Source organism: Papio anubis, chromosome 19 (genome assembly GCF_008728515.1).
Source record: "Papio anubis isolate 15944 chromosome 19, Panubis1.0, whole genome shotgun sequence".
Taxonomy (NCBI): domain Eukaryota; kingdom Metazoa; phylum Chordata; class Mammalia; order Primates; family Cercopithecidae; genus Papio; species Papio anubis.
The window spans coordinates 53816218-53832562 of record NC_044994.1 but is presented as its reverse complement, the minus strand read 5'-3'; the positions used below and the strand labels follow the sequence as shown (position 1 = coordinate 53832562).

Below are 16345 nucleotides of genomic sequence, written 5' to 3'. Positions count from 1 at the left end.
TCAGTATTGTTGACTTTGTATGAAAAGCAGAGAATTATTTGAGACTGGCTTTCGTTTTTTTAACTGTATTATTATTCCAAGACTGTTTTTGCCCTAAATGTACAATTCAAAATTATTATAATGCTGTGCTTTTGTTGGTATCCAGATCGTGAAAAGCAGTTGTTTTATTTATACAGTAATTAGTTGAGAGGATTTAATATGTTAAATAAGGTGCTGAATTTTTGTAGAGTTAAGTCCTAGTGACTTGAACCTTAGCATTCATATTCAAATCAAGGAAGTTAATTAGCTTGTTTGCTAGCACCTTCTTCACCCTTGTGGAACCCTTCAGTCCCTTCAATATATGGTCATTTCACAGACTTCAAATGCTTTCTTCAGAGAGGAGGAAAGCCTGGTGGTGATTAAGCCTGAAAACAGAATTGCATATTCACTTCCAAAGATGCATGTGGGCAAATATTATTTTTATAAAAAAGCCTTGAATCAAAATCTCATCATAAATAAGGTATTACCAAAAATGTACAAAATGAACAAAAATGAGGTAAATGAAGGAAAAGCATAAGTTTGAACATTTGTAGTGTTTTAAAATTTATTTCATTAGGTTAAAAAAACTGTTAGGCTGAATGGGTTAATTCAGTCACTCTTTAACCTTTATTCTTCAAAGCAACATGATTCATTCACATTTATCCTCTTCTTAGGAGGGAATCCAGCTTGGATTAATGCCAACACATCTAATTACTTGCACAGGGAATCTTCAAGTAGAATCTGGTGACTAACTCCACAGTTTTCATCAGGCTTTCTAAAGAGCTCAGATCCCAAAGGGTTTAGGACTGTCTGTTCATTACCAATAGAAGATTGGGGTATTGACAAAAAGCCACGTTATTACCAAGTTCATAAATTCATCAGCCCATATTCAGTGTCAGATCTAACATAAACCCTTTCTGAAAGAGTTCGTTATGTTCTCTCTCAAGTTACATGTTTTTTTATTTTATTTTATTTTTTTAAATTTTCACTCACTGAGGGGCCTTACTAGTCCTTGTGTCCTGAACTTAGAAACCTAGATGTCTGTTATCTTTGCCTTTTCTTGTTTTATAACTCCCAGCCTCCAATCAATCATCTATGTTGTGTGGATTCAGCACTATGCATAGCTCTCAAATTTTGCAACTTTTTTTAAATCTTCAAATATCCTCTTCATTTCTCACTGAGATTATAGAATTTGATTCCAAATGGATCTTTGCCTACAATCCAGGACAAGTGATTTTTCTAATGTACAAATCTGATTAAATCACCCCTCCTGCTGTTTAAAACCTCTATGCCTTCCATCTGTTCTCTAACAGATATATTACTAAGTGGCACAAACACAAAAATTCGCATGATGTAATGTGTGACATAAAGAATGGAGACAATTTGATGTTTTTATTCTCTTTCTGTTATCACTTTTGTGATTAATTTCTGGCAATAGAATGGCCTATGTTTTAATGTACCATGACTTCTAAGTGACAATTCCATGTCAACACAGATGAAAAAAGTTCGTTACATGAGAGAGCTAAAAAGCCAACTTGAACTGCTAGGACAAGATTGTTGCATGTCATGATTTTCCAGAGAAAGTCATGTTTATTTGAGATCTTAAGAGACTGCCATAAGATAGGAGAAAGAGTGCTCTAAGCAGAAGAAATAGCATATACCACTAATTAAAGTCTGTTGCCTGGCAAGTGTCTATCTCTGACACTAAGCTATATGTTTTTGAGGTTAAGGACAATCTTGTATTAAATGTTTAATGTATACTCATGGAGTTTTGAATATTTGTGGTGGATTGAATAAAAATGACCAAAATTGATCTTGAGAAATAAATATTATGTTTAAATTCCATATGAACACAGATGAAAAACAGTTTGTTACACGAGAAAGAACTAAAAAACCAAGTTGGGATTGTTTCATGTCATGGTATTCCAGAGGAAGTAATGTTTTTTTGAGATCTTAAGGGGCTGACATAAAATTGCAGAGTGTTCCAAACAGAGGAAGTAGCATGCAAGATAAGACTGAGTTGACTGAATTAATTATTATGTTTGTAGACTGGTCCCTGGACTGGATTTAAAACTATAAATTTACAGCTTGGAGATGGGAAATTAGTTGATTATTTGCGAGTAAGTGTGTCTTTCTCTCTTTTCCCCATGAAAGAACATTTTATACTAAGCTTCTCTTTTTATGCCATTATTAGCAGATAATACCTTGTGTAATAAGGACTTGATGAATTTTGATCAGGCTTTTGGCAGTATTGAATATCTGGGAACATTTGAATACTCAAATTTTAATATAAAATATCAAATGTTATGAAATACAAAAGTTTGAGTATTAAAAAATTAATAATGTTTGCATCTTCATCTTTCAATGCATCTACTCCTAAATTAATCAATCAATTATTTAAGTAAACAAGCATTTTAATAGCTGGGTATAGTGCTATATTCTGAAGGAAATGAAGACAAGGGTCCTTCTTTTACAAAGCTTACAATGTATTGTGGGTGTCAGACACATGACCCTGAATTATAAATTAAAGATGATGACCTTGAACTTTGAAGTGTAAACTATAATTCCAGGCAGAATAGAGCAGGACATAATAATAGAGATACAAGTAATGAGGACAAAGAAAATTTATCAGTCTCATTGAAGAGACTCAGAAAGACTTTACGGAATAGTTGGTTTCCAAACTATACTTTGAATGATTGCCATTTTCATAGGAAGACAAGATTGGGAAGGCATTCTATACTGATATAACAAAACAAACAAAAGCATGGAGATGTTAGAGTATATAATGTGCTTAAACAATTGAGACTAGTGAGATCCAAGAGGTTTTGGAGCCACATGATGGTAAAACATCAGTTCTTATGTATTAACCTATTTTTATAAATTTAAGAAATAAATGTGAGATGAATTAGAGAAAATAGTGTAACCATCTTTTTTAAAGAAGACTTTGGTAGAAGAGTAGAGCATTGACATACTTGGTGGGGGATCTAGAGTAAAATATTTGTGTTTATTTTGTTTAACCACATGCTCTATCTGCTGGAAAACTATTTTTTAAAGGAGATTTTACAGCACACTCATAGGCTAAACAGAATGTCCAGTAGATCAGAAAAGACAGAGGGTGCGGTTGTGAAAGAAATTCCCATAGAAGTCCATGGTCTGCTCAAAGAGGGTTGGATCCAGAGCACGGGTTGAGGGATTTGCTTTTGCAGCAGCTGAGACATTAATACCCTAGGGAAGTCAGAGTTAAAGTCTGCAGAGTTAGGGAGTTTGCAGATTTGGTTGTGGGAAGACGTAGAAGTTCTGTGATGCAATTTTAGAGGAATGTAGGTCGTCAGATCATGTTCTGTTCTTAAATCTCTCCTCAGTGATGACTGTTGTCTCGTGCAACGCTCAGTGGTGACATGTTCGAAGCGGAGGATTGGATGCACCAGATGCGTATAAAATATAACAAGCCACCTAGTAACTTTCCCTCTTGCAATGCAGAATGGTTTTACATTCCCATTGCCTTGATTTAAGCCCTCATCATTTCTCTCCTGGATTACTTTAGTAACCCTCTAATTGTTTTCCCTGCCCTGGTCTCTATAGCCAACTCTCCAGACCACAGCCAGACTGATTTTTATAAAGCACACCTTATCACTTACCTTACTACTAAAGAAAATTTTTTAAAAACTCTTCAATCCCTATAAGATTGCATTCATATTCCCTACCATGGTACCCAAGACCTTTCCTGCTCACCTTCACCACCTCCTCTACCACTTCTTCACAGCTATGACTCTTGTGAAACTCAAGCAGATATGCTTGTGGTTTTCCTCAATGCCTCGTGTTGTTTTATGGTTCCATGCATTTGCCACATGCTCCCCTCTGTCAATAGTGACAGGTGTCCCCTGGTCTATGGGTCGAACTCCTCATTCTAAAATACAATGAACACACATGTCATCTTTTCCAGGTAGCCTTTTTTTTTTTTTTTTTTTTAAGACGGAGTCCCACTCTGTCGCCCAGTCTAGAGTGCAATGGCACGATCTCAGCTCACTACAACCTTCACCTCCCGGGTTCAAGCGATTCTTCCGCCTCAACCTCCCCAGTAGCTGGGATTACAGGCATCTGCCATCATGCCTGGATAATTTTTGTATTTTTGTAGAGGCGGGTTTTCACCATGTTTGCCAGGCTGGTCTTGAACTCCTGACATCAGGTGATCCACCTGCCTTGGCTTCCCAAAGTGCTGGGATTACAGGCATAAGCCACTATACCTGGCCCCACATAGCCTTTTTGATAGAAGTAAGAAATTTTCCCTTTGTGCTCTGGCAGTACCTTGTCTCAATTGTGTTATAAAATTGATTGTGAAGCTCTGGAAGTCACAGATTAGATTCTCTTTCATCTGTGTGTCTCCACATCTAACGTAAGTGCTTAGGAAATAACTTTGATCAAAGCATAAACCAGTGAGTGAGAGAATTTGAGAAATTGAGGTTTTCATGTGTCTAGTGTGGGCACCAGGATACCATTCAGGAATAAACACATAAGGAGATTTAAATTTGGGTTATAGGGAGATGAATGATAAGGATGACTAAACAAGCAAGTTAAGACTTTGATGAGTCATGGCCCTTGAAGAGAATGGAAGAAATGTGGAAGAATAGGCTGGGTCAGTAGCTGAAGGACATATAGGTGTGATGCCGGAGGGTGTCAGAACAATTTTATGTCTTTGTCTCTTCCCATTGGCCTTATGCTCCTAAGTTTTCACCATACATTGGGCAAATTTTCAACCATGTAGCTAAATCAGTATTACATTAGCTCTATCTACTCAGAGACAGATTTTTATTTTACCTCAAAAATGTATGAGATATTTAATTGCTACCTAGTATTTATACATGTTGATGGGGTATATGTGATATTTTGATGCATGCGTAGAATGTATAATGATCAAGTCAGGATAATTAGAATATCCATGACCTCAAGCATTTAGCATTTCTTTGTGTTGGGAACATTTCAAATCTCTTCTAGTCACCTTGAAATGTAAAATACATTGTTGTTAGCTATAATTGCCCTACTGTGCTATTGAACAATATAACTTATTTCTTCTATCTATAGAACTTTAATTTTTCCTTGCTTTAAGAGATAAAATATTTTCTTGTGAGAAAACAAATTCTGAGTGTTTTTGTCTTTATTAGAAATTTCTACTTTTATGCGACAAATACTGTCAACCCATTTTTACTGTAAAATATTTGGTTTTTAATTTGTAAGATTTTCAAAATGTGGCTTTATAATTCTGTGTTTAAAAATTCATTTAATTTTCTGCTCTTGCATTAATATGCTTAGGATAATGGCCTCTAGCTGCATCCACATTGCTGCAAAGGACATAATTTTCTTTGTTTTTCAAGGCTGCATAGTATTCTGTGGCATGTATGTATCACGTTTTCTTTATCCAATCCACCATTAATGAGTGCCTAGTGTGATTTCATGTCTTTGCTATTGTGAATAGTGCTGCAAGGAACATATGAGTGCATGTGTCTTTTTGAATTATTTATTTCAAATTATTTATTTTCACTTGGGTATATACTCAGTAATAAGACTGCTACGTCAAATAGCAGCTGTGTTTTAAATTCTTTGAGAAATCTCCATATTGCTTTCCACAGTGGCTAAACTGATTTGCATTCTTACCAACAGTGTGTAAGCATTGTCTTTTCTCCACAGCCTCATCAGCATCTGCCTTTTTAATAATAACCATTCTGACTCATGTGAGATGTGATCTAATCATGGTTCTAATGTGCATTTCTATGGTGATTAGTGACGTTGAATATTTTTTCATGTTTGTTGTCCATTTGTACATCTTCTTTTGAGAAGTGTCTGTTCATGTCGTTTGTCCATTTTTTATTTGGATTATTTGTTTTTTGCTTGTTGATTTATTGAAGTTCTTTGTAGATTCTGGATGTTAGACCTGTTTCAGATGCATAGTTTGTGAATTTTTCCCCCATTCTTAGTTGTCTGTTTACCCTGTTGAATTTCTTTTGTTTTGCAGAAGCTTTTTAATTTAATTAGGTACCGCTTGTCAAGTTTTATTTTTGTTGCAATTGCTTTTGGGGACTTAGTCATAAGTTTGTTCTTACTCATAAGTGGGAGCTAAAATTGAATGCATGTAGACATAAAGATGCAAACAATAGACACTGGGGACCACTCTAGTTGGGGGAGGGAGGAGGGGAGCATGGGCTGAAAAACTACCTATAGGGTACTATGCTCAACAGCTCAGTGACAGGACCATCCATATCCCAAACCTCAGCATCATGAAGTGTATCCATGTAACAACCTTGCACACGAACCCTCCGAATCCAAAATAAAAAACAAAAGTTCTTTTTTTTTTTTTTTTGAGATGGAGTCTCGCTGTGTCGCCCAGGCTGGAATGCAGTGGCCGGATCTCAGCTCACTGCAAGCTCCGCCTCCTGGGTTTACGCCATTCTCCTGCCTCAGCCTCCTGAGTAGCTGGGACTACAGGCGCCGCCACCCTGCCCGGCTAGTTTTTTGTATTTTTTAGTAGAAACGGGGTTTCACCGTGTTAGCCAGGATGGTCTTGATCTCCTGACCTCGTGATCCGCCCGTCTCGGCCTCCCAAAGTGCTGGGATTACAGGCTTGAGCCACCACGCCTGGCAAAAGTTCTTTTAAGTGTAAAATGATACACGTAGTTGTGTCATTCGTATCAGGAGAAAATAGTGAATGATTGAGGAACTTTTTATGATTGCTTTTCAGAATTATTGTTGTTATTTTGCAACAGTAAAACCATCTTTACAAATAAAATCTTATGAGGAATTTTAACTGATAAAAGAGACAAAGCCATCCTGATGTGTTTGAAGGTAGAGGTACCAAAGGGGCAGACCTGCTATTAAATGTTAACTTTATTCTATTTGGCACAGAAATCTTTCAGGAACCTCAATGGATCCATCAAACACTGCAGAACAATTTTGATGAGACATAGGCCTACAGCAGTACTAATTTGAATAATATAGTATCTATTTCCAGACCAACATTATGGGTACTGTGGGTTAGTCATCCCTCTACTTTACTTTTTAGATAGATGGCTGATGATGGATCAGAGGTAGAACTGAAGGTGAAGCCAAAAGTTTAAATATCTCTATGAGGCTGGGCCCAGTGGCTCACACCTGTAATCTCAGCACTTTGGGAGGCTAAGACAGGATTGCATGAGGCCAGGAGTTTGAAACCAGCCTATGTAACACAATGAAACCCCATACTTACAAAAACTAAAAAAAAAAAAAAAGCAGAGGGTGGTGGCCCACATCTGTAGTCTCAGCTACTTGGGAGAGTATGAGGCTGCTGTGAGCTATGATCGCAGCACTGCACTTCAGCCTGGGTAACAAAGGAAGACCCTGTCTAATAATAAAAAATAAAATCTCTATGACATAAAGTGCCTAAAAATATTATTTTTCTTTCTTGAAACCCTTGGGATGCTTGTCTTTTATAAGAACCTACAATGTAGGTGAAACCTGTGACCTTCAAAAAACTAGTGGGCACCAGTTTGGTATGTATGAGAAAGAAGGCAGAATGTGGGAGAGAAACTTAAAGTAATTAGATCCCAGGCCAGTCATTTACACATTTATTTCCAGTACTGTGAGAAATAGGAAAAAATAAGAACAACACAGTGTCAGTCAAATTGGCCTTTCCTTTATGTGATTATGGTGATAGTAGGTAGTATGCCCTACCTTGGCAAAATCAACAGGTGGCAACCCTATAGTGGTTCCCAAGTTTACTTTTTGGAAGATTACTGACACCATTGAACCCCACAGTTTGGGAATTTTCTTTTCCATACCACAGGTATCAGCAGAGGTATTAGACATAGTCAGCCTCTAGATGCAAGGAATGCAAGTGCATTCTTTCAAAGTTTTCATTTTTTGTGTGCAAGGTGATTGGAATTTTCCGCTTCTATCATGTTGCCTCTTTCTCATGGACTCACTTTATCATTTATCAGCCAGTGGTAACTGACTTTTTATACTCTACTAGTAAACGTTGGTCACTGGATTCTGATGATCGTTACAAATAGAAAAACTGTGTGTGTGTGTGTGTGAGAGAGAGAGAGAGAGAGAGAGACAGAGAGAGAGAGAGATACTTGTGCTTCATCAGTGAATATCTGAGCTCTAAGTGGTTGATTGTAGTTTGCAGTTCGGCTAAGGCTATTCATAAACCCTGTACTTCATGCCTTCCTCTGCTAATGACAAGAAAGCTAAACAGTTAACTCTTCATTTTCCTCCAGTCCAGAGCAGTTAGTTGACCCAGTTCTGACCAGGGAGATGTAAGCAGAGGCTGCTGAGTGATGCTTAAGTTAAATTTTTTAAAAGGAACAGACCCTGTTGGCATTCCTCTCTATCCACAGACCTTTACCTGTCTCCCCCATCCCCATGGAACATAGATACTATGCCAAGGAATACATTAGCCCTCTGTCACCTAGGGGTGAAAGCCAGGCACTGATGATGGCAGCTAAGCAAAAAGAGGAATGAGCATGTGATGGCAGAACATTCTAGAAGAGCTGTGCAATGCTGGGCCTCCTGCTCTTGCACTTTTTGCTGTGTGAGACCAATAAAATTATTTATCTGTAAGCAAGCGTTAGCTGGGTTTTCTGCTAATTGAAGCAACATGGAATTCCAAACGAAAACAGGGTTCAGTTGGGCTGAATCTTAGTTAGATAACAATTTTCACAAAAGTGAAAGTTTAATTTTTTAATTGTGTTTCCCATATTACACATTTTATATTTTACGTAGTATACAGAATGGTTTTATTTGACCTATTTTATTTGGTAAGGTCTCAAAGCCATTTCAACCCTCAATTCGCAGCAAGTATGCATATTTATTGCATAATTAACATAAACTCCACTTGAGGAGTGGAGTAAAAACATGTTTGTGGATGACAATCTGCATTATCGAGGATGTTTGTAGTTATCTTACTCTAGATCTGAAATCTAGCTTTACGCTTTCATGGATGAGGCTCCAAATAACTGCCTAATTTGATTCATTTATTATAATTTTGGCTCTACACTGGCATCTCTCTCTCATTGTCAGAATAATTGGATCCAGAAGGCTAGCTATGCCCATGAGATCTAGGGGGAGAAAGTTGAAGTGATTACTTGGCCTATTTCTCTTCTAGGCTTTCAACTTGATGCATCAAGAAATTCTTGTGGTCCACTCACAGTCCAGTTCAGCTTGCTAAGCACATTGGTGTTGGGGGTCCAAGACACAAGTGGCATTGCACAGGGTCATTGTGCCTGTGTGCCCTCTGCACAGCCCCCATGAGGATTATTTGTAGAAGAGTTAGTTAATAGGAGAGTCGGGGATTCTAATGTCTGCCATAATTTGTAGAGTATGGTGAAGACAGGCGCAAAGGACTAGAATTTGGGAAGCAGAATCTCTTAGGAATTTCACACTACAGGAACAGCTATACTTTCATATTTAATGTTCTACATGCAGGGAACATGGCTCTTGTGCTGAAAAGACACTCAAGTTGGCAGGGATGGGAATCCATTTTCCGAGCCAGAACAGACTGTGAAGGAGCACCTGTATATCTGCTGGGTAACATCCCACAGGCAGTGAGAAAGAATCCAGTCTTGGGAAGGATGGCAAGTTAAAATATTGAAAGGCCAGAAAGGTCTCACATCAAAATGAGCAAAGTTCCATTGTGCATGTATTTGGACTTCCTGACTAGCATGGTCTTTACTATGTTGGATTATCTTTTCTGTTTTGCTGACCTTTAGCCAGGGGTGTGGGGCAGGCATGTTTTTCAGCATTTATTATGAGAAGCCAAATTTGGAAATCCAGAATGTCAATCAAAGGGAGGTTTTGTTATAAAGGGGATTTTCCTCACTTATTTATTGTTAATTTATTTGTCACAACTCATAGTCCAAAATGGACTTTAAGACAACCAATGTTTGGAATTTCTTGATGCTGAAAAATAACAACCACCACAACAACAATAACAATAACAACAAAAACAAACAAAAAACCAGTTAAATAGAGCCAAAGGAAACTCTGTAAGCTCCCTTGACTACTGAGCCTGATTACTTACATGTGAACGGAGAATTGCTGTTTGGATTTTGAAAGGAGAACTCTGGGAATTGAGGGAAAAACACAATCAATAAAAAATTATTATTGAAGTCGATACAGAAACTGGGAAACTGCAAGCAGAGAGGCAGGAGACTTACAAATTCAGAAAATAGGGCTCTCCCTACTCTGACTTGAGTGGTTTGAAGTTGACAAAGCCCAGATGAAAAGACAGGGAAATATTTGAGAGGACCAGGACAGAGAAATGAGGGTCACATTCTGATGTAGTTGGAAAGGAGGTTCATCTAGGCATGTTTATGCTATTATCAAAATTGGAAGGGTTGCTCGCAGCCCAGTGAATTTCACAGTGGAGGAAAGCAGAGTCTAAGTGAGAATCCTGACATCGCAGTTTTCTCATGACCCCTTAGGAAATGGACTTAGAAGGAAGCAAGAGTAGAACAGCAAGTTCTGAAACCCATGGAGGTGGATTCTTCTCAAATCTGGAAATAAACAGAGGATCTTCCTTAGTAATTGGAAATTACAAGCTGAAAATATTTCTGAGCATTATAGTTACGGAATGGCAGAACCGATCTGACTTGGCATTTTGGTAGATAAATACTGAAAAAGCTAAGGAGTGAGATCATAGAGAATATAAGGACCTGGAATTTAGGGGCTCACACATTATAAATGTGGATTAATCTGCTCATGGGAGAGAGAAGAGTTTGGAACAGAGACTTCTCTCAGTTCCACATTGAATTCCAAGAATAAAGGAAAAGACTTATTGGAGTAGTATACTAGGTAAGAAGCTGTGCATAATCTCATGCATACAAATAGAAGCATTCTGCATATGTGACTATTATCTCTCATTGACCTCAAACAGAAATGTGAGCTATGTTGGTCTAGACTTGAAGATAATAAAGCCATGCTCAAATTACAGGCTGCTAAACTGATCGTGTTTAGTGGTTCTGAGATTTGCCTGTGTTTCCAAATTTTGAGTGTTATTTATATGTATTTTGACAGCTCCCAGGAACTCTGAACAGATTGTGCTCAATTTGGAGAAGTCCATCATAACTTCAAATGGAAGTGTTCAAGGCTTCAGTCATCCCAGCTTCTGTTCAGGAAGAGACCCAGACTCCATCCAGGAATGGGGTCAGACCCTCGTCAAGCTGGGACTGAGCCATGTAATAAGAAAATATTTTCAACTGGTATTTGGAGGATGCCTACACTGTGTCAGGCATTATTTTTTTATTTTTTATTTTGTTGTTGTTATTGTTGTTGTTTTTGAGACGGAGTTTCACTCTTGTTACGCAGACTGGAGTGCAATGGTGTGATCTCGGCTCACCACAAACTCTGCCTCCCAGGTTCAAATGATTCTCCTGCCTTAGCCTCCCGAGTAGCTGGGATTACAGGCACCTGCCACCACACTCGGCTAATTTTGTATTTTTAGTAGAGATGGGGTGCTGGTCTTTAACTCCCGACCACAGGTGATCCGCCAGCCTCAGCCTCCCAAAGTGCTGGTATTACAGGCGTGAGCCACCATGCCCAGCCAGCATCAGACATTGTTCTATGTGCTTACAGTCGAGCTTCTTGTACTCTGGAGCTTAGGTTCCAGTGGGATGTGACAAAAAACATACAATAAATATAGCAAAAGAAAGTATGTACTGTGGAAAAACAGAATGGCATACAGAGGATTAGGACACCAGGATGAAGATCTGGAGGCAGGTTGCAGTATTGAATAGAGCATTATGGGAGGCTTCAAGTAGAAACTGACATTCAAACAGTGATTGGAAGGAGGGACAGAGTGAGCCTTCAGGGAAAGGTTTTGCTTGGGGCGAGCCTTCCAGACAGAGGTATGTAGGGTGTTAGAGGAACACAAGAGGCCATTGTGGCAGGACCAGGGTGATGGGAAAGAGTACTGGGAAATGAGGTCTGGAAGGTATTGAGGAATATTTTAAGCAACCATAGGGATTTTTGAATTTTACTTTAATAAAACAGGGAGATACATGAGAAATCTGAGTGAAGGGATGACATGATTTGACGTTTTATTTATTTTATTTATTTTTGTATACATTTAAAGAGTTCAGTGTGATATTTTGACACGTGTAAAATGTCACATCATTAAATCAAGATTATTAGCCATATCTATCATCTGGCTTACTTATTTTTTATGGTGAGCCATTTGAAATTTGCCCTTTTAGTTATTTTGAAGTATATAATACCTTATTATTGACTATAGTCAGTCTGGTATGCATTAAATCTTAAAAAATCTAGTCTTCTTGTTTATCTGAAACTTTGTACCCTTTGATTAGCAACTTCCTCAAATAACTAAATACAGAACTACCATATGACCCAATAATTTCAGTACTAGGTATATATCCAGAGGAACTTAAAGCAATATGCTGAAAAGATATCTGAACTCCCATATTCATTGCAGCATTATTCACAATAGCCAAGATGTGTCCATCAGTAGTATGAATGACAAAGACATATATATACACACACACATAGCATTTATATATATACTATATATAATTATATATAATATATATAATATATAATATAATTATATATATTATATAATATTATATAATATATAATATATAATTATATAAATATATATTATATATAATATTATATAATATATATTATATAATTATTATATAATACATTATATAATATAATTATTATATATATAATAATTATATATAGTATATATATAAATGCTATGTGTGTGTGTATATATATATGTAAATGCTATATGTGTATATGTGTGTGTGTATATATAAAAATATATATATATATAGACAGAGAGAGAGACAGATTGAGAGAGAGAGAGAGAGAGACAGAGAGACAGAGAGCGAGAGCATTTCCCTGAATATACGTATTCATGGAAATGTTCAAGGCTTCAGTCATCCCAGCTGCAGTTGTTCAAGAAGAGACCCGGACTGTACATCCAGCCTTTAAAAAGGGGACATCCTACTTTTTGCCATACCATGGATGAATGGATGAATCTGGAGGATACAATGCTAAATGAAATATGCTAAGCCAGGCTCAAAGAGACAAATACTGCATGATCTCACTTCTATCTGGAATCTAGTAAAGTTGAACTTAATGAAGTAGAGAGTAGAATGGTGGTGACTAGAGGCCAGGGGTGGGAGAGTTGGGAGGGAGGGAATGGGGAGTTGCTTATCAGAGATTTGATGTATTTTAAATGGGTAATTCTTGAGTTTGTGTGTAGACAACAGGAAGCAAGGTAGAAGCCTCTGTCTAGTGTGGTAGCAGTGGGGATGAGGAGCAGTGGCTGGAATTTGGTGTATCAAAGGCAAAGTAATAGGATGAATTGATGTGCATTGTGAAAGACTGGAATAAGGGGAGTTTGGTGTGAACAACTAACAGGAAGGAATAATCATCTACCTAGTGGGGAAAGATACGGCTGCAGCAGACTTCGAGTAGGAGAAAGATCAATATTTGGGTATGAACCATGGAATACTATGCAGCCATTAAATGAATAAAATCATATTCTTCGCAGCAACGTGGATGCAGCTGGAGGCCATCATCCTAAGTGAATTAATGCAGAAACAGAAAACCAAATAATACCACATGTTCTTACTTATAGGTGGGATCTAAATACTACTCAGTAAACACATGGATGCAAAGAATGAAAACTAGCCACCAGGGACTGACCACTTGAGGGTGGAAGGTGGGAGGAGGATGAAACTCGAAAAACTACCTATTAGGTGCTATGCTTAGTACCTGGGTGGTGAAATAATCTGTACACCAAACCCTTGGGACACACAAGTTACCCATGTAACAAACCTGCACATACCCCTGAACCTAAAATAAAAGTTGGAAAGAAAAGAATTGGCTAAGAAAGTGTTACATGTTAGATGCTTTTGCCCATTTCTGAAACTTAATTATTATATTAGTTAATTTCTATGTGAGAACAAGAGAGTAACTAGAAGAAGGGGAAGAATTTGTGGTATCCTCAGATGGGATATATTTGGGATGTTTTATGGAGATGATTTGTATCTTTCAGATTATGATGTTACCTCTCAGTCATACTATGACCTTGTTTAATAAAGCCGATCTGATTAAAAACTGAGGTAGGAATAATCAAAGGAAATTTGGTTTGGAGATCTGAAAGACTAGGGAAAGCCTGAGAAGCAGATTAAAATTTTTATTAAAGTTTTTTGAAGATTTATGGGACTGAACTGTCCCATCTTTTTGGTCCCAGGAATGTCAGGGATAAGCTTGCACAATGCTGAAAAGGCTTTTATGGCACAATGTCCATCTCGTGCTGTAAGGGGAACAGGAAGACCTTTGGTTTACCATTTAAGACCACTCAGCTAAATAAAAAGTGCCAAATAGGGAGGAGAGTCAATACCAGTCAAAAGTATATTTGAGAGACCAAGACTCCTTCTCTTTAATGTACTTCCCTAATAAAAACATTGAAAAGTCAAATCTGGGCTATAACACAAATAAGTAGAGCCTTCTATGGGAGTAGCAAAGATGGCACAATTGCTGGCCTGAGTGTGAAATGTCTTTCTAGTGAATGACACACTCTTGAAATCTCATGCAGCTGATATGGCAGAATATCCTGGGTTTCCTCCTCCTGGGAGAAGTTGCCCTCATCCACAGAAAGATCAGCAGGCAGCAAGAGCAAGACACTAGGAAGAGGAGGCTTGGCAAGCTGTGGTTTAGGGGGATTTGTCTCCCTGCCTTTTCTCACTGCCAAAAACCAGGGTAAGGAATTGGATTCATGTGCAATCCAGCCTTGGTCATTAGGTATATTAGTCAGATCCCAAATATAACCCTACTTCCACAGATGCCCCAGTGAACGCTTACTATATGTTTTATGAGTCAGAAATTCTAGTAATGTAATGAAATAAAAGATTAAAAACCTATATGCATTAAAATATTCTGTGTAAATATTTCATTTTATTTAATTGCAAATTGTAGAATGTATAATCTATCTTGTTTTAACGTACTGAGCACACCCTTGGACTAGAAGCACACAAGGTCCCAAATTAGCTGTACTCAAACTAAAGCACCTTTAATTTTGAAACACATGTAATCTCCTATCAAGCTTATTGTGGCCAATATATTTCTTCTTAAACCTTCTTATCTGTTTTTTTTTTTTTTTTTATCATATCAGCATTTTGAAGGTAATAATGCACATAATTCAAGCCACAGGACTCTTGCTACCAAGATTTAAAGGGCATAGTTAAAAGACATCCCATATGGCTTTGAAGCCTTAATATTAATTTCCTTTAAGGGCTACATAGGTCATCAGCTATGGGTAATTAAATATGGTTCACTTGGTGAGTCCTTGTGTATTCTAAACTATTTGGAAAACTGAAAACTCCCTGTAAGTAAAAGTAGGATTATTTTCATTTCAAAGACCAAAGCTGAAAAGAGCACCCCACACAGGTAGTCTGTCAGCCACTAGTTTGCACATGTGACTGTGTAAAAATAAATTTCTGAGGGTAAAGATCGATGGCTTTCCCTAAAGAAGAACATAGGGACTCAATAACTAATTAGCTTATGTCTCTCTCTTGTAATTAGAAACCATGCTGGAATCAACTTTCTGGAAGTGTGAAATAGCTATTACGGTACACAGTGTACTTCTACCACCACACTTTATTTTTATACCTGAGATGTTTTTCTTTTCTATGGACCTAGTTCAGCCAAGAATTTATATAAGAATTTTCTCTCATGTTCAATATAAATATAACTTCCTTCCCTAGGGTGAAACTCACACTTTTAAGAGGAATATTAGGAAAAGGTTTAGGTTAATAAGCTGAATGTTACCAGTCAAGAGCTCTAGAAGATTCTTATTTTTGTCTTCAAAGCCAAGCTGTGCCAATTTTCATTCTGGTATAGGCATCTCAGAATTTATTTGTTGACCTGAAAATAGTATAAGTTAATAGACAACTCTATGTATTATCAAGCCAAACCCATTGGAAAGATCCATATAAGCCAATTGATCTACAGACTAAGCCTGATTTTATCCAAAGTAACATTTAAAAATAGATAGCTGAGTAGAATTAACTTAGTGAAATAATGATTGACTTGTGTTTTCACAAAAATCATCACAACTTGTTAAAAAAAAATGGAAAAACCTCAAACAATCCACCCACCAAATTATTTGATCTACTCAATACCAAATATTTTTCAATAAATGGCCCCGTAGTATTGATTATAGCAATAGGGTCTTGTCTTCTTCTGCCTTGTTCACTGTTGGCTTGTATAAAAGTGAGCCCAAGTGAGTACAAACTTGTATAAAAGTGAACCCAAGTTTGAT

At 37.3% G+C, this 16345-nt stretch overlaps 1 long non-coding RNA gene across 3 annotated transcripts in view; it reads left to right on the top strand.

Moving 5' to 3' along the window:
• The window catches only part of LOC103879776, a 68582-nt gene extending 57205 nt beyond the window's left edge, over positions 1 to 11377 (top strand). For all 3 annotated transcript variants that reach the window (XR_004180095.1, XR_002518732.2, XR_002518731.2), the window contains one exon: positions 11062 to 11377. This is a non-coding gene — a long non-coding RNA (uncharacterized LOC103879776). The remainder of the gene's footprint in view (positions 1 to 11061) is intronic.
• Positions 11378 to 16345: the final 4968 nt, after the last annotated feature.